The following is a 19,396-nucleotide window of genomic DNA, read 5'->3' on the forward strand; positions in this document are numbered from 1 at the left end:
TCAGTTTCGATTAATTTTCAGTAGACTGACACCCATTAACCAGTAACTAACCGGTTAACTTTTAAGAAATAAACACAAAAATGACATGAAATACAAGAGGCCATTCCACTGTCTCAGTTAGCTTTAGTACTGCCTTTCAACTTATTATCCATTTAGAGAGGGTGACATTTAAATGCTTTGTTAAATAAATGTCTTGCCTTCTATTTTATTTTCTGTTGGATTTGCTGCCAGACAGCCGGCTAGCTGCGTTAAAAAGTGGAAACATAGTGCCCACTGCCCACCCTCCAGTCTCGACTGGTTAGCTCACTTTAGCCTTGGCCACTCTGCACTGCGCACCACCCAGATAGGACAGAAGCTAGCTAGTGGCAACACTCATTCGGTGATTTCCGCTAGTAATGCCCTCCCACAGCTGGAAAGGTGTTGCTGTGGAAACATGGTGGCCCCCCTCCAGTCTCCCTCTTGACAGCCCCGGTGAGTAAACGGTTTCATTTTGAGCCACAAAACCCTTTTAGCATTGGGAAATTTGTTAATAAAAATGCTAAAGGGGGTTTGCGTCTCAAAATGGAGGTGCTTACTCACCAGGGCGACCTTGAAAGCGATCAGAAGGTGGCCACAATGTTTTCAAAGTAACACTGTTGGGTCAGGATGGTGTTACGAGCGGTCATCCTCAATTGAGCAGCTCCACTAGCTAACGTTAGCTCCCACCAGACCCAGGTAGTGTGCAGTACAGTTAACTGAAGAGTAGCAAAATTAACTTAATCGACTGACATGCGTAACCCATCAAAAATATTCTTGGCAGTCTACCAATTAACATTAAATCCCGGAAAGAAACTGTAGATAAGGCTTATTTACTTGGTCACAGTTCTTTGACAGCATATTAACATAACTTTTAGGATGTATACTGCTCAAATCAACTGGTCAGCGTCTGACACCTACAACTGATACTTGGTGCTGAGAGGGTTTGTCATACCTTTTTTGCAACAGTATGCCAGCCTAGAGGCAGAAATGGGGTTACTGAGATCTGTGAGACTGAACTATAGTGAATGTGCGGGCTGTAAACACAAAACTATGTCTTACAAGAGACTAAGAGTTCCATGCTGTAGATGTGCAGAGTTAGTTTGTTACCAAAAGCAACCCCTTTTATATTGCATGCGATAAATGTATACAAAAATATTGATTAATGCAGCTATAAATAACAGAAACTAAAGAAAGAGGCTCAAGTGTAAAACAATGGGTCACGAGTCTGGCTTCTCAACACAAATGCTGGCTTAAGATCTGTCTGCTGGGGTCAAATGTAAATAGATTTATAGTTCAAAGTGATTTGCAACATCAAAAAAAAGATCAATGTTTTTAAGGTCATTCTTATATCTGGGACTACAGTTGTCATTAGGGCACCATTAATTATTCAGCACACCCCAAGGTATACACAGAATGTCTTGAGCAAAAACTGAAGCACAAAAGCAGGACAATACTATTCCCCAGTAGTCACAATGAAGGACTGGATTTCACTTGCCAGTTCTTCTAATTTGGACAACCATCAGTCATTGTTTGGAGGACAAAACAGTTCCCCAGTTTGTCCACTCACATCTGCTGTCCTTTTTTGTTTTGGTCTTTTCAGTTCCAAACAGTAATCATCTAAATAGAGGTAAACAGTCTTTAGCAATTCAAACTGACCTCTAATATTCAGGGGACTATCTCTAATCAATATTACTGCTCTGGGTGCCTTTAATAATGCCTTGAGGGTCAAACGGGCACAATGATTATCTTCCATGAGAATACTGCAACAAAGTGAAAATGGACAATCATCATAATGGGTACAGCTCATAAAGTACATCAGGCCTCTGCATGATGTAGCTGAAATGCCAAGAAGCCAGAGTTGGTCAGTTTCCGATTTTGCCTTCCTGGGTCAGTGTAAAAGCTTAAACTGGTTTGATGCAAACCAGCTGTACTGGCATTTGTCATAATGGCACATTCTGGCAAATTAAAAAGTAGCTTACATCGTCTACAGCGTCTACAACATCTACAGCATCACAGCGCTTAATTCAACTCATGTAGCTTTAGTAATAAGCAATATGGTAACATAATTAATATAATATTATGTTCATAAATGGACTAACAGAGCCACTAGTGTCTGACAGGCCGCTTATGCAATTTACTGCCGAGCCCAGGCTAGCATCAGCAACATGGAGATTAAATTTCTTGTCCAAGCATCATTTACAGCCAAACTCCCTTTTGATTCAAAGTAAATGCTGTAAGTCGAAACATCAGACTTTTTTGTTTCTGTGTCATTGTACACAGCATCACAGGATGACAATGTGGAAGTCACCTAACTGCAAACCAAGGGTAACTGTAATGGGAATAGAGAGAAGGGTCATGAAAAAGTAACACAGAGCTGAGGGATACACAGCAAAGCAACGCACACTAGCACAATACATGTTTTGCTTTTTCACCCTCATTTCTAGACACTCACAAAGCTCTTGGTCCAATTTTAAATGCTAGCAAGATCAGCTAAACTACTCCTGAACCAAAACAGATTGTGCAACTGCTTTGCCTGCAGCAGGAGACGCAGTGTATTAGGATTACTGAACTATGATCAGGACACCTAGATTTCTTTTAAATCTAAGGCATATAAACTAGATGAAAGCATCACTGCATATAAAGATGGACGACACATTTTCACTTCCAACCTCTCTACAAAAATAAAGCCACAATATGCCGGACAAAGACGCTGCCATCTTGTACTGGTGAGGTCATTTGGAGACATTTGGAGTCTGCACAACAGTGAAGCTGAGTTATTAAGTTCCTACCCATACACCCATCCCAAACCAATTGCAAGCAGTGCCACTGATCACAAACACGGCCATTAACACACAGCTGTCAATCATGACGTCAAACCCCTTTTTATAGCATTAAACAACTAATTAAAACCAAACTTAACAAACCAAACACTTGAATATACATTAGGATGATAAGAACAATTTCCAATAACAGAAACTATCTGTGAGAAAAAAAATTTTTTTGTGTACTTTTATTGTTTTTGTTTGGCTCTCGTAAACACGGAGGGGGCGGAGTTTATGACCTATACTGCAGCCAGCCACCAGGGGGCAGTGGAGATATTTTGGCTATACTTTGGAGAGCTGCCAAGTGGTCCATTTTTTTTTTTTTTTATAATCATTCGTTGAAACATAACATTTGAAACGTCTATGACATGAGTTTTGTATAGGGAGTCTGTGCTGCTAAAGGAATACTGTACCTGCAATATGACTATTTGTATATCGGAGTGTGATCAGTACACCGTCACAATTTAGGTGTGGTTAATGGGGCGCACTTCTGATGACACCAAAACATAGTCATTTGGTGAAGTCAGATGTGAAACCATCAACCAGAAGAGATTATTATAACAATGCTTTTTAGCCTGGCTTGGTTACTAATAAATAGTGAATACATCTAAATCGTTATTGTTATTATTACACTAAAAACTAACTCACCCTACAAACTACGTGCTTTGACAACTTCCAAGTGTATATAGAATATTGTATCAAGTGTCTTGGGGGTGGATTATTTGGACAGATAATTCTACATCCCGAGTCATTTTTTATTATCAGTACATCCTGTAAAAACACGATTTAATTAGTATGCCGCTCCTTTGGGGAATCACAGAGGGGACATTGCAGAGGTGGTGAGTTTGAAGACACAAGGGATGTCTGCAACAATCCCTGGTGTAAACCTCAGCAGACGCAGCATAATATTCATGATATAAATGAGGATAAAAAGTCAGTGCTTGAACTAATTAGTTCATGTATAAACGCCTAAAGAGGAGCAGAAATGAGGTGCCATCTGAGTTGATGGCTTACTCTGACTTCTTGTTGATATACAGTAGCAACAATGTTCTCAATCTAGAAAATGATTGCCTACATGTAATTAATTGAACAGTTCGTATTGCGATTCAGTTCATGTAACATTATGTTTAAAACTCGTTTCAAGTCAGTTAAACTTCAAACTTTCTTTTCTTTCATCTGGGCCAAGGGAACCAAACTATTATATTCTGAAAGCAACCCAAGATAAACAAACACATTTTGTTTGGTAAATATACATTTGAGGGTGACAATGTAATTATAGGTTAAGCATTTATCAACAAGAGAGCTAAGAAGATGTAAAAATGATTAAAGTTTGTCATCTTTTGTGTATGTGAGAGTAGAGTCCAGCATGGAAACACAGCCCTTAACAAAGCTGGACAGTATGTTTGAGTTTCACCGAGTATGGTCAGCTCCATCAATATTTAGCTTCTCCACCACCTCACCTCTTCTACAGATAAAAGCAAGCGGAGGCCAGAGTACAAGGAGACGCCACCTCTCCCAGTGATGCTAATTATCCCTGTTTGCTATCTGGCTAGCTCCCAGGCATTCTGATTGGATTTACTTGACAAAATAAATAAATGATAATCATAAAAGTGTAATGCCACCTGCCTGACCTTTCCCCACACTCAGGCCATGTTAGCAAAGGTATAGTGAAGCAAACATTGTTGGAATCTTTTGTTCTTATGTTAGATACTTTCTCACTCTTAAACTATTCCCAATACCTGCCATCAGGGTTAAACCTTGTGTGTGTTCCTCAGTGAGATTTTGCTCACTGCATCTTGTTACCCTTTCTGTCTTTGATAATAGTTAACAGAGGTAAAAACATATTTAAGATAAATATAAAAGATTCGCTGTGTTTACCAGACCAGAACTTGGCTGGTAGCTTCTGTGTATTTGCACACCTCAGCACTGTGTAGAGCCCATCTAGCTGGTAGTACTTTTTAAACCTTAAATAACTCATTTTTGGCCACTTGGTGGCACCAGAAACAAGCTATAAATACAACAATGACATATTATAGCGTTATCATTATTAATATTATTATCAGTAGTAGTCAAAGTAGCAGTAGTATGTTCATATGCAAAACTTGCTAGCATGCAGTTGCTTATTAACACATCCTGCGGATACCAAGTAGCTTAAGTGTTCATTTGGAGTCCACCTGATGAATGAAGGTCCAATATTCACTCTAATTTTAGCTCTGTTTTGAGTTCACCACCTAGTTCCTTACTTTGTTTGTCTGCAATTAGGTGCTGGCCTGGGCTGGTAGCTTAGAGTTGGGTTTTAGAGCCAAAGCAGTAAAATGCAAGCCGTAGGAACAATGTGTTAATAGCACTAAAAAGCTTTGTAGAGCTAAGAGGAACTGCAGATTCAGATAAGAGAGAGACCTGTCACATACTAAGAGTCATATGATCCTTTGTTAACAGGGCTTGACAGTTACATTTCCAGCTTGCAACTGGCAACCATTTGTGAAACTGGCAACCAATTCTTGGCCTTTGGTTGCCGTCAGTGGCAGACACTTTTTTTAACATGTAAAAAATAGGGACACCCCAAAATAAATATTTTTTTAATATTTGTTGCATTAGTGATATTTAAAGATTGCTTACAGTCAGAACCAGAACCGAACAACTCTGCACATACATTTGTTGGCATCTGTTTTACAGACAGTGACAAAGCAAATTAAGTTGCAGGTAAGATTTAAAGTATCAAATAAAGCACAAACTACAACCAATTTTGTTTGGTTACTATAATAAAGCTTCTAAACATTCTTTTATGTAACATTTTCATAACTGAGCTGACATATAGCTGCACAGTATCGTAATTACTCAAAATATAAGGTGACTAAAAATGGCGACCATACTTTCAGTTTTGACAACCAAAAGCTGATGCCTGGTTGCCAGCCTGGCAACCTCTTCTAAAAGTTGGTTTTCAGCCCTGGTAACTACTACAAATATTGTTCTTCAGTGCTTTAAAGTGATATGCCACCCCAAATCTTTCAGGTATCAAACACACAGCCACTGTATGCCTTTAAGGTAACTGTAAAAATCCTGATCTCATTCACAACAACACAACAAAAATGAAACAAAACAAACAAAATGAACACCTGTTACAGCATCTTTGATTTCTTGCCAAATACTGCTGGATATTTTAGGTTTCTTGAAAGTCTCCAGATCATCCCAATACAACTTAAACACAAAAACACACCATGGCGCATGGAGGCCTGAAACAAATGGCCACTTGACTTGCTACAGCAAACTACCAAATAAAATTTCACATGCAACAGGTTTAGTACTCACAAGATAGTGGAAAGTTACCCTGAGGAGATGTAAGCAGCTCAAGCTATGAAAAGCTGGGAAAGCAGGTGACGAATGGCAGTTGATGCCAACTCCTCCCAAAGTCCAAGGAGAGCCTCTTGGTCCTCTGTTAAATAAACACAAATGTCCATCCCCTTACTCAGTTGAATTGGCTAAACAACACGTCCTAATGGTCCTTATGTGGCCACACACCATATTTAAGGGCAGAAGCAATGTTTTTCAAGAGCCAGTTATTAAGTGGGGCCAGCTTCCACCTGCTGGCCACCTGACTTGCCTTAACTTTAAGGAGTTAAAGATATACAACAGTGCAATTAGGCAATGATGTGAAATATATACTCCCCTACTCAAATGTTGACATGTATTAAACAATGTTTGCAAGGATCTCCAAGTATACAGAAACATAGAGGAAAAACTGCACTACACATTGAGGTAATAATAAAGAACAACATAGGCTACTTACAGACACAATGAGTTAGCCTAATACTGATGTGCCCACATCTCTCTTCCATATACCTTCCCTAGAGTACAGGTTGATCCCACACAATGAGGCCAGCCTCACTCCAATTCTTAATCAGCTTCTATTAGCAAATACTACAGCCTGCTTCATTTGACCGTACTGTGGCATTACTACATATCAACTAAATGTGGTCAGTTAGTCAGCCTCTGGTTTTTCAACTCTCTTAGCTGCATTTGCATTGACAAATTCATATGCCTGGCTCCCAACTTTTAACAAGTAGCCTATAATAACAAAAATAATGGCTCTTCTCCACCACTCTGGTCATATTTTATTTCTCATATCCATAATATTTAATCGTGCTTGAACGGAATGCAATGACATACAATAATATCCTATATGTGTAGCTTAACTAGCAACAAGAGTACACCATTAATAAATACATAAAACTGAAGTATGCTAGCAGGAACATACCTTGTTTGAGGCAGTGTTGACAACTTAAGGTGCTCTACTTAGATATCTTCAGTAGTGTTTATAGTTACTTTCCTTCAACTTAACGTTATCTCTAACTAAGTATTACTACAAGCTTTCACAAGCACACACACAACCATTGCTTTGACGCAACACCTGCTAACATACCGCTAACAAGTTAAAAGCTATGCTAACAAACAGCTAACGGCAATTAGCATTTGTATCCACATTATCTACCTTTTTATGTGACGTCATGCACTCCTTAACGGAAGTAACGGAAATAATTTATATCCGCCGACACACTCACACATCCCTGTGGTCACTTGTTTGGACTGTCTGCACCTTGAAGTTGGAGCATTTCTATCCCCACCCCTCCACCTCCACTTTGGAAGACGGGTGGAGCAGTTTCTTCTTCTTCTTCTTCTTCTTCTTCTTCTTCTTCTGTCTTCAGGCTGTCTTCGAGTGTGGGTAAATAAAGAGGCTTAAAACAAGCGTACAAGTATTAAAAAGTAGCCTACTAACATTTAAAGGGCCCAATGTGGTTTGAATCAACTAAATTCAATAGAACTACTAACTATATTAATTATACCAATAAAGGTGGATTGAAAACTGGCTTACAGTAGGTACATACTATAGGCTAAATTTTATAGACTCACCCCACTTACCACAAACAGCCAAACATTTTGTGTGATTTTTCACAGTTGAAATAATGTTTTAATTAGCAGTCACTTTATTAATACACTAATGTAATGCCCAACCATATCGGAATAATTGTCCCAGCTGCAAAAATTCCTACTTTGCTCTTGAGGATAATTACCTGAAAACTTTAAAACAAATGGTTAGTGCTGTCATGACTGTATTAAATTCTTATTAGTGTGGAAAAAATGCAGCTACATACTTCTGCTAATGTTTTATGCGATACTTTTTGTGTTAATGTACCTATTTAACATTTGATGCTTGTAATATAGGGCTATCACTTTAAAGACAGATGCAAATTGTTCATATAAATAACATACAGCATGTTTGGTCTGTAATTAGTGTATTTTTTAGCACAAACACTGCAGCATGTAGATAGTCCAGTTGCTTTAATGTGAAACAGGTGTTTTGAATCCATAGTAACACACCATCAGATGGGATGGTCAACAAGCACAACACTTTGGCAGGGGCAGGAAGAAACTTGCCTCAGTGACTGGGACTGTGCAGTTTGCCTAGGCCACAGGACAGCCGCCAGAAGCCAGCTTTTTTCCGCCTCGCCTGCATGTCTGTCACTCTCTTTCTCTCTGGCTCACAGGCTCAATTTATTGTCTCTGTCAGTTGTGAGCCGGTGGTTTGCCTCCACTCTCTGTCACCCCTCTGTCAGGCCCTGACCGATAAAGCTAGCACCAGCGCCAATCTCCCTTCTTCAGCTCCGTTGGCTGTTCCTGGACTCCATTCCACCACTAATTAGCTCTTCAGAGATTTCTCTTCATGGAAGCAGGGGGTTGGGGTGGTGGGGTGTTGGGGGCTTGAGGGGCGGGGTGGGGTAAGGAGGAGAGGAGGCAGGAGGATGTATGTGGAGGAGTAGGTCTTATTGGATATCATGGCTCCAATGACAGCACACTGATGTCCTGACAGATCAAGATAGATAGATAGATAGATAGATAGATAGCATAACCTGCAAAATGTCTGAAGGCTTTGGTCAAATAGGGGGCAATAAGGTGCAGCGGTGTCTCACTAATGTCCTGCCTCTTCCGGGCCAACATGACCACTGCAGGTCCTCAGGTGATTAACATGTTGGCAGGGGTTCCTACATGAAAAGACCCCTGTTTCTTTGTCTTCTAGTGTGTAAATATTGTGCTAGCGGAATATGAAAGTAGTGCAACTATAAGGTACAAAAACATAGGGAAAAAAGATCAAGAGTGGGTCTCACATCAAGGAGGACCCTGAGGATGTCTTTGTTGTCAACTTCAGAAGGGGGAAGAGAGGAGCAGAGGAGGAAACTGGCAGAAGGGGGAAAGATGCCAGAGAGAGCTCAAAGGATTCGGTCTGGGCAAGGTGATCGGTATTCCTCGGCAGTCTGCCTTCTGGCTCAGATCAGTGGGAGTAAGCTGGCAGCCAAGCCAGAGGGCATAACAGCACAAACACACCTTCAGCACTACACTGCTAGAGGCTTGGCTTCACAATCTGGAGGGGCGGGAGTTGGAGGGAGAGACAGAGGGGAGAGAAGGAGAAAATAAATACACTGTAATTATCTTCAGATCATCAACCGCTGACATCCATTGTAAATATGTGCATGTGTGTATGTGTGTGTGTGTGCTCATATTCCAGTAAAAGCCATAATGCATCACTTACTGTTGTGTCAAAACAATAGTTTATTAGATGAGATTCAGCCGTGGGTTATCTGTGGTGCATCCACTGAGGTCACCAGTCAGGCAGACTCATCCTCAGGCCAGCCATGTCGTATCTACTCACATCATCACTTCACTCTTGGATGAAATCCAAAAACCCTCAATGTGTGACGAGCACAGAGGCTGCACCCCTCTTCAAGGATTTCCTACCGCCACGCTGGGACACAAGCGTGACACACTCCTTGCATTAGACACCTACATGACCCTTGCTGATGTTCTGTTACAGCTCTGACTAAAGGTCTAAACAGGTACCTGATTGGTGGGCAGAACTGGGCAGGGCACACCAATGAAGTGCTCACACATGCACAAAGTGCTGTGACAGGTACCAGATGTCCTGGCAAAGGCCAACTGTCTCCATGGACAACCACTCCCCACACACACACACACACACACACAGACACATGCACTTATACACACACATGTACACACACACACACACACACACATGTTTGGCCATGATGTGCATCCCATGCAGTGCATGTCCCAGAGCTCCTGTGGTCTGACACGCAGTAAGTGGCTATCATACTAATGCCCTGCTACACACATTTAGCTTCATAACCAAGCAAAACAAATGTCTCCCTATATTTTGAAGATTTTGGCCACCTGATGATGAAGAAATGAAAAACAATATTCTCCCACAAGTCGATTACAATTTGTTCTATCCTGACATCATAAGTAACACCCTGACAAAAACACAACAACAGAGCATTCTCTTAGCAATTCACAGATCGCTTTAACATAGAAGTCAGTTATGATTATACTTAAACTCCTGCAAACCTCTTCCCTAAAAAGCATTTCAGATCTTCCCTTTATCAGATTAAATCAGTTTCATGCAAACTGACTACATATATATATGTACTCTGATTTTATGTAATGTCAATCTATGGCAGCCTAAAAATGTCACTAAGAAGTCAATATGAGGTTGCATCCTCTACTTCATGTGTAATGAGATTCATATGCAGAAAAGTGTTGATGGTACATTTTAAGCAGTGTCATGCTGGTATTATTTTTGTCCTCCAAAAGAACTCCAGTCATGTGGATGCTCAATAGACCCATCAGGCACAGGTACAGGGGCTCAAAGTGTCAGGGGCCTTCAATTTTAAAATGTCAAATGTCAAATAAACACATACTGACCTGGAAGAGATTAAAATGACCACAAAGAGATGCAAAGTAACTACAAAGAGACACAAAATAATCACAAAAACTTGCAGACAACCACAAACGAACACAAAGTGACAAAAAAAGATATAAAACAACCACAGGGAGGCACAAAACGACTACAGAGTAGCACAAAGCAACCAGAAGAGGCACAAAATTACCTCAAAGAGACTCAAACGACTATAAAGAGTGACAAAATGACAAAAATGACTCAATAAGACTTGAAAGAGACACAAAAGAACTAACAGGTAACATAAAATTACCACAAAGAGACACAAAAGAACTAAAAGGTGACATAAAATGACTACCGAGACAGACAAAACGACATAAAAGACACAAAATGACCTGAAAGAGACACAAAAGAACAAAAAACTTGCAAACAACCACAAAAGGACACAATGCGACAGCAAAGAGCTATATAACAACCACAGGAAGGCACAAAATGGCCACAGAGTGACAAATAATGACCAAAAAATGCACAGAATTGCTTCGAAGAGACACAAAATTACCTCAATAAAAGGAACATAATTATCACAAAGAGACTCAAATGACTGCAAAAAGACACAAAACAACCACAAAGAGACATAAAAAGAACCAAAAAACTTCCAAATAACCACAAAGAGACACAAGGCAACAACAAAGAGTTATAAAACGACCAGAGGAAGGCACATAATGACCACAGAGTAACACAAAAATGACAAAAAGAGGCACAAAATTACCTGAAAGAGACACAAAATGACCTCAGTAAGAAACAAAATGACCTCACAGAGACTCAGACGACTGCAGAAGACAAATAACAACCACAAAATGAGCTGAAAAAGACACAAAAGAACAAAAAAACTTGCAAACAACCACAAAATGACACAATACAACAACAAAGAGCTATAAAACAACCACAGGGAGGCATGAAATGGCTACAGAGTAACAAAAATGACCAAAAAAGGCACAGGATTACCTCAAAGAGACACAAAATTACCTCAGTAAGGAACAGATTTACCACAAAGAGACTCAAGAGACTGCAAAAAGACGCAAAACAACCACAAAGACAAACAAAACGACAAAGAGAAGACAAGAAATGACCTGTAAGAGACACAAAAGAACCAAAAGTAGATACAAAAGGACCACAAAGAGACACAAAATAACCATAAAACTTGCAAACAACCACAAAGAGACACAAAGCAACAACAAGGAGGTATAAAACGACCACAAGACGGCACAAAATGACTACAGAGTAACACAAAAACAACAAAAAGAGGCACAAAATTACTTGAAAGAGACACAAAATGACCTCAGAAAGAAACATAATTACCTCAAAGAGACTCAGACGACTGCAGAAGACACAAAACAACCACAAAGATAGACAAGAAGACAAAAAAGACACAAAATGACCTGAAAGAGACACAAAAGAACCAAAAGGAGACACAAAATGTCCACAAAGAGACACTAAAAACACAAAAAGATGCATAACAACTACAAAGAGACACAAAACCACCACAAAGTCTGTGCGTCTTGCTCCTGTATTGGAGAGGTAGTGGGGCTCTTTGCATATCTGTGCCCAGGGACCCTGTTGTGTCATAATCCGCCCATGGAACCAGTGACCAAAAAGTCACTTTACAGAAGCCCTTTGTCCATGACATATAGTGTCTGTTAGTTCTGCATCTAGTCAGGACATCATCCCTGCAAGGATGCGAAACTCAAAATGAAATGTTCATTATACTGGGTAGAATTTATTTATTTATAAGTATTTCATTATTATAAAAAGATATAAATGAATAGACTAAATGTATCTGTACAAACTTTGAACTTACAGATTTTGTCCACAAACATAAGACAAACTTGATTTAAGTTAATGTTAAATACTCAATCTCAACTTTCACTATTTATGCCACATATATAATTACGTTCTCATGAAGTCAGACCTTGACGATCTGTTAAGACTGATGTGTAGAGAAACTAATTTAAGAGATATAAATGCATTTTTGATGTGCTAAATCCAATACAGCCTTAATGATGAATAATCTTCATTATTATTCTATATCTTAGATAATGTAGCGTTATAATTGATCAATATGATGCCATCTTGAACCTTCAGTAGTATCCACTGAGACTTATAAGAACATCATTCTTCAAGGCTGCTGTGAAGACGAAACTAAAGCATCATCCGATGTTGTCTCGGCTCAAATTGCCATTCTGCCTGTGCTTTTCAACCTCGTGAGCAGATCACACTCTCCTTTGGATGGAAAAGAGAGCGGTCTTTGCTGTTTTAAGGTTTTAAGTGGAATCTTAATGTGTGTTTTTCCCTCTACTGAACAACCCTGTTATTTCCCCTCCGCACAAGGTCAACACATTCACATGGCCAGAGATGGAATTAAATAAATAACTGCAAGAAACAATTAGCGATGCATCAATAGTCGGATCAATAGTGATGTTGGTAATTATCACTTTTGGGATAGGGGAGATGGTCTTTCCTTATTGATCGCTCTCTAATTCACGGGTATAACCTCAGGGCCTGCAGAATAAATCAAAACACATCAAGGTAAACCACATTCCCAATTCTTTTATGACAGATGTGAATAAATATTGCCCCGTAACTTAAAATATTAAAACCTGAACTTAGCTTGCATGAAACACGGTGTTATGGTCATCCTGAACTGTTTCATATTTTGACTCCGGCTTTGATTAGGCTCTTTATGCTTCAAACAGTGAGTGCTGATTTACACTCATTAAAGGTGGTGAAAACATGCGAAATATCTTCAACAAATGCAATTTATCAGTTTAAGAATTTTGTTTGAAATAATCTGATATTTGAAGTAAAGGCTGATATGATTTAGTTAGTTTGTAATGTGAGTCTTATCACTGTTAAATTAGTTAATATCCTCTGTCTTTTTGTACTCAATTATCCTTATGTGTTGTTGAATCAATATTTCTCATATCAAATTTTATTAATTGGGCACCACAAATTGTTTGTCTGCAGTTTAATCCATATTTATTTAATGCCCCCCTCATTTTATTTGTTCCCGCTCAGGCATGATGTCTAATGAAATGTGACACTTTATTTAATTTCAGGCTATTTATTTTAGGCTGAGTGAAAAAGCAGATGCCAAATTAACTCTGACCCAGCCGGCAGTTCCTTCAGCCAATTACAGTCTATCACATTAACCCCTATCACAGCGAGTACAACGTGTACGCTGCTCAACACCAGAACAAAAAGCCACACTCCCAGAGCATTTAACCAATCACTTACACTACTTCTAATTAATAGTGTGTTTCACAGGACCAAGCTTCAATTAAAGCGTAGCCCTGCGAGGCTAGAAGGCCCTGGGAAGAAGTGAAAAACTCAAGTCTTGTTAAGTTTTTCAGGCGGCAGCAAAGAATTCATACAGATCAATTCATCATACAGAAAAAAGAAAAGATAAGAAAGAAAGTAATGTGCATAACTTTTGTTTGTTAGCTTAGGGGGTTTAATAAAGTCAATTTCTGTGTTTGTCTTTTGAGAATATGACTGATCTGACCTGATTATAATGTGACTGTTGTATTATATTAGGGCTACTAGCAATGATTTTCATTTTCTTGATTGACCAATTAAATATTTGGTCAACAAAATATTGAAAATTACATAAGAATATTCTGGAGATCCAGTTTGCATCTTCAAATTAGTTGTTTTGTCTCACAAAGTTTAGTTTGCTAGTTTATTTAACAGGGGCCCATGCACAGCTATATGTCATACGTGGCAGGAAAATATTAAAAGACCCATACAAAAAGTACATCACATATAGAATGAATTAAAAAATATACATTATATTATATATTATTATATATTATAAGCAATTCCAAAACTCAAAGGTACTCAAAATTGTATCACATGAGGCAGAGAAAAGCAACAAATCCTCACATTTAAGAAGCTGGAACCAGAACATGTCTGACAATTTTAGCTTTAAAAATGGTTTAAGCAATTAATCAGTTATCAAAATAGCTGCAGATTCATTTTCAGTGATCAGAATAATATTCATATGCCCAGTTTATGACTAATTTGCTTCACATTAAGAATAAATGTCACCTCCTGTGCCGCTCAAACTACGTCATGTGATCTGTGTTAAGTTATTTTATGCTATTAACTATTGACAAATGGATTTAAAAGGTGCAGAAAATAGTGAAGCTGTCCATTTTCAATGAAAATACAATTCCCTTTTATTCCACATAGCCTTCGTTGATGTGTCTTGTTCTCCATGCAGCATGCTCTCCTTTTCCCTCTTCATCATTCCCCGTGTTGCTCTATAAGGTGCCGGTGCAATCCCTGACCATCCGCTCTCCCAAGAGAGGCCTTGCTACCATTTATTTTCAGTTAAACCAGAATAAGTTGGCTCAGGTTTTCAGCTTGAGGCCTAATTTTAGTTTTGTCCTAGCTTACCTCTGAGCTCTCCCAAGAACCAGACTCTCTCCAGACACACAGGAGAACATTGAGAGCCGTTGCACCATCTGAGCCTGGGCCCCTCAGGCCCCTGCTGTATCAATAATGCAGACATGACCACACTGATTGGAGGAGACAACTGGTGTTTAGAAGGAGTAAACCCAAAAGAGTGCTCTGTCTCTACACAAGTTAGAGCTCTCTGATTTAGATGTACAACTGCTGGAGTGATTGCTCGGGCTTTGTGCAAGAGCTTTGCCGCTATGGATGCGTATGGGCATAGGCATGCATGTGCACGTTGCACGTGCACACGCACACACACACACACACACACACACACACACACACACACACACACCTAAGTACATGCACACACTCAGTCACCCAGGTGAGGGAAGGCACACACAACACCCAGCCTTGTTGATGGGTCCATTGATTTTTGAAGGCCTCACTCCTTTTTCCTCTTTTTCTTTGATTATTAATTCACAGAAGCAAAAGAGAACTGCCCAGTGCTTTTAAATCTTAACTGCTCACTGAAGTACCAGCTATGGAAAAGAAGTGCCCTACAGTGGCTACACGTATGTGTTTGATACACACGATTAGTAACAAAGAGGTCATTTTATACCTTTCTTTTTTTTTTTTGTATAGAATCATAACAGGTAGCACAGCATTAAAGCTTCCGTGTGTTAGACATGGTTGCATCATATTGCCCAATATTACCACATTACATACAGTATACTATATAAAACTAAAATAGAAAATTTAGGACTAATCAGAGGACACACATGTAGTAATTTTCTATGTCTATAGACTCATCGACAGTAAAAATGACTTCCTCAACAGTTTTTTCCCAATTACCAAAGTCCAGTGTGATGATGAAATCAAAGTGTAAGTGCTAGGCGCCGGGTTATGGCCAAAGGGAAAGAAGTGCTGGGTGTTGGGAAATAGCCACGCTGACCAACTGGACTCCAAGGAATTAAGATTTTCTCTGGCTGAAGGTTTTCTGAAAGTTATACATGTTCTTTTTATATCAAGAGAATACAGTATTATACTGTATATTTAGCTATTAATATTGTGAATGTATGGAAATGACTGTACTTAAGGAAAGAGCATGTAAAATAAATACAAACAGGGGTGGATTATGAGACAATGGGCCCCTGGGCACAGATAGGCAAAGGTGTCAACCATCTTTCTTACATAGAAGCAAGAAAAACAGACTTTGTGGTGGTTTTGTATTCGTTATGCATCTTTCTGTAGTTTTGTGTCTCCTTGTGGTTGTTTTTTGTCTCTTTGAGGTGGTACTGTGTCTTTTTGTAGTCGTTTGGGTGTCTTTGAGGTTATTTTTTATCGTTTTTTATCTATCTCTTTTATCTTTGATCATTTTGTGTCTATTGTTAGTCGCTTTGTATCTCTGTGTGGTTGTTTTGTGTCTCTTTGCAGTTCCGTTGCATTTCTTTATGATCATTTTGAATCTCTTCCTTGTCGTTTTGTGTTTTATTTCACATCTGACATTGTGCAAGTGAAGACTAGGGGTCCCCCAGACACTTTGGGCCCCTGGGCCTGTGCCCAGTAGGCCCATTCAGTATCCATAAATGCACACAAAGATGCAAGAAACTGTGTCTGGTCTTTATCTGCTTATGTACAAACAATCAAGTGTCCAGTTTGTCATTTTCCAAATTATTCACTAGAGGGAGCACATACAAAACTCTTCAGTCTTTCCACACTCAGAAGACACAAGTGGACAAAACACACTGTAGATTGTTTGTATTTATTTATCTATTAGCGAATTCTATCTAAAACCAAATACTGCACACAGTAAACAATGTACAAACTACATTTTGAACTCTGTATATTATAGAAAGGCAGTTTACATACTTCATACTTTCCTCCACATTCCTGTGCAACTCTTCCGATACTTGACTGTGACTCTTTAAAAACTTTCATTTTGGATGAAGAACATTCACAAATGGCAGGGGAGGAGGCAACAAGGTTTTCTCCAAAGCGAAGCCACTGAATGTCTCTCAAAGATGATCCCGCGCAGGGAGTGCAGTTCAATACTGCATGCTGGGTTCTTTTTGATCACTTGACTTAGCAGTGTTTGTTTGTCCGATGTTGTGATGCAGCTGATTAGCGAAGACAGATTAATGAATCATAAAAAGACACGTTAGAAGTGTCTTCTCTGAGGGAGACATCCATTCATCTGCGGAGGAGCTCATAATGCATTTTTCACTTTTTCGCTGCATAATTAGACATATTGATGAATATTAACAATTAAGTCTTTCAAATGTCTTATTTTATCTGACGCCAAATAAAGACTGCTGCTCTTAGTGAATTAAATCCTGAGATGCTCCTTGCCGAAACATCTAACATTCACCCAGAAGGCTGTGCTCTGCTTGCTCCATGCTAGTTGCTCTGGGCTCCCTATATGCCCCCCCACGCCTGCATCCCTCAACTAACACCCACCCTTCCACTCTTCCTTTTTTCCCTTTTCCCCCCTCCATGATTTTTTTTTCTTCTTTTTGCTTGTTTGATATATTTCTTTCCACCCCACCACCACCATATTCAAAGACTTATACAATATACATGTTCCATCTGGTCAAACTTGGTGAACTTAAATATACCTGTCAAGTGCAACTTTAAAGTTTCCCTCGCAACCTCTACTAAGTCTCGCCCAATCCACCAAGGCTTTAATTAAAAAGCAGCCCCAGTTCCAGGATGTGCTTCTAAATGAGGGAGTTTGTGCTGGCAGACGAGGAGCTGGGGTCTTGCAGTGGGACCCGGCTTGTGGCTTTCATCACTTCCACTCCACAGCTCTGAAGTTCCGGAGAGGCATCTGTCTGACTTGAATTGGAAAGATGGAGAGATGCACAGTGAGAGAAATTTAGACAGAGGAGAAATTGAAGAAGCAAGACAGGAAGGGGGGGGGATCATGTGGGGGCTGACGATACCCTTCTTTTGTTCTGACTGTGCAGAAGTAAAGTGAAATGTTAAAGGTCGACTTTTTATCGTTATTAATGCAGACAGGTTTGAATGATTGCCTGTCAGTGTGAAATTAAATTTGGTAGAATTTTTTCTTATTTTTCATAATCAGTTTTACTGTTTTTTTCTCATTTCTGCCAAAGAGTAAAGCCTCTATTGATTAAATCTTAACAATATGTGAAGTTCATTTATTTTTTTGCATGTTAAAAAAACACATTAAACAGCACTGACATGATCAGAAACATAACACTGACTTAAAATTAAAAGCATTTATACTGCCTTTGTGGCCATTTGTACCTCTTTATTTAAGTGTTGGCATCTGCTGCAAATAAATCTAATGGACATGCATCCTGTTAAGTGTATTATTGGAAATATTTTGATTTTATAAGCTCATTATCAAAAGCACAAAACTAGCAAGTCTATGGAAACAACCTTCTGTCCTGATGAGTGTTGTTTTGAGTTTAGCAGAAGGTCTGCAAAGATTTGTAACTGCTGGATATTCCTGAAAACCAAACAACTGTGACATCTAGTGGTCATTTCCTTAAAACACAGTATTGCAGGAAAGTGTCAGAAAACACTGTGAGCTCCCACAAACAACTTCAAGAGCTTAAAATGATGAAGCTGTAAGATTTTGAGCATCTAAGAATTCACATCCTTGGACAAAAGACTTCACCGTCCAAAAGGCTCTATGTCAAAAATGATAACCCCAAAACACAGTTACATTAAAACATGTGCAATGCAGAAGTAATAGAAGTAAACTAAAATCAGATAAATGTAAAGTATATTCTCTCTTATACAATACAAAGCCAAAAATGTTTACAGAAAGTTTCTATCCAATAAAAGATGACTGAAGTGATCTGACCTCACACATCTGATGTGTAGACCGATGGTTCCCAGCATGTAACGTGTGGTTTTGCACATCCTCCAAAGTGGCCACAAAATACATCTGAAGACTCACACAATGATTAACAAGACAAGAAAGATGCAAACACTCATATACTCTACATAGAATTTGTTTATCCTCTTCACAGGATAAAAGGCCTGCTTGGTGTTCAGATCTCGATGAAGAAATTACAGTAGTAGAATGACAGAGTATTTGTTTACAGTCTCCAGTCCAAACTATAAACACCCAAACTGCTTCAGTACAAATGGATAATGAGACTTTATATTACATCGGTTTTACTCCATTGCATCAAGCCTATTACACCTGATTTATGTTTCACATGTGGTTTACACAGGGGTACTTTGGTCCATCACCTCTGGGAGTACCAAACTATACAAGAAGGAGATAATAACTTTATCTGCTGCCACAAAAGAGAAGCTTCTACGAAACTTAACAATGCAAATAAGAAGATGGTTTATACTCTGTTTACTT

The 19,396-nt window shown here is 39.1% G+C and overlaps 1 long non-coding RNA gene across 1 annotated transcript in view; it reads right to left on the minus strand.

Annotated features, from left to right (window-relative positions):
- The window catches only part of LOC125885649 (uncharacterized), a 43,631-nt gene extending 36,341 nt beyond the window's left edge, over positions 1-7,290 (minus strand). The window contains exons 1-2 of the long non-coding RNA XR_007448920.1: positions 7,096-7,290; positions 6,150-6,273 (exon numbers count right to left, since the gene is read on the minus strand). This is a non-coding gene — a long non-coding RNA (uncharacterized LOC125885649). The remainder of the gene's footprint in view (positions 1-6,149; positions 6,274-7,095) is intronic.
- Between the last annotated feature and the right edge of the window lie 12,106 nt (positions 7,291-19,396).

Source organism: Epinephelus fuscoguttatus, linkage group LG3 (genome assembly GCF_011397635.1).
Source record: "Epinephelus fuscoguttatus linkage group LG3, E.fuscoguttatus.final_Chr_v1".
NCBI lineage: Eukaryota > Metazoa > Chordata > Actinopteri > Perciformes > Serranidae > Epinephelus > Epinephelus fuscoguttatus.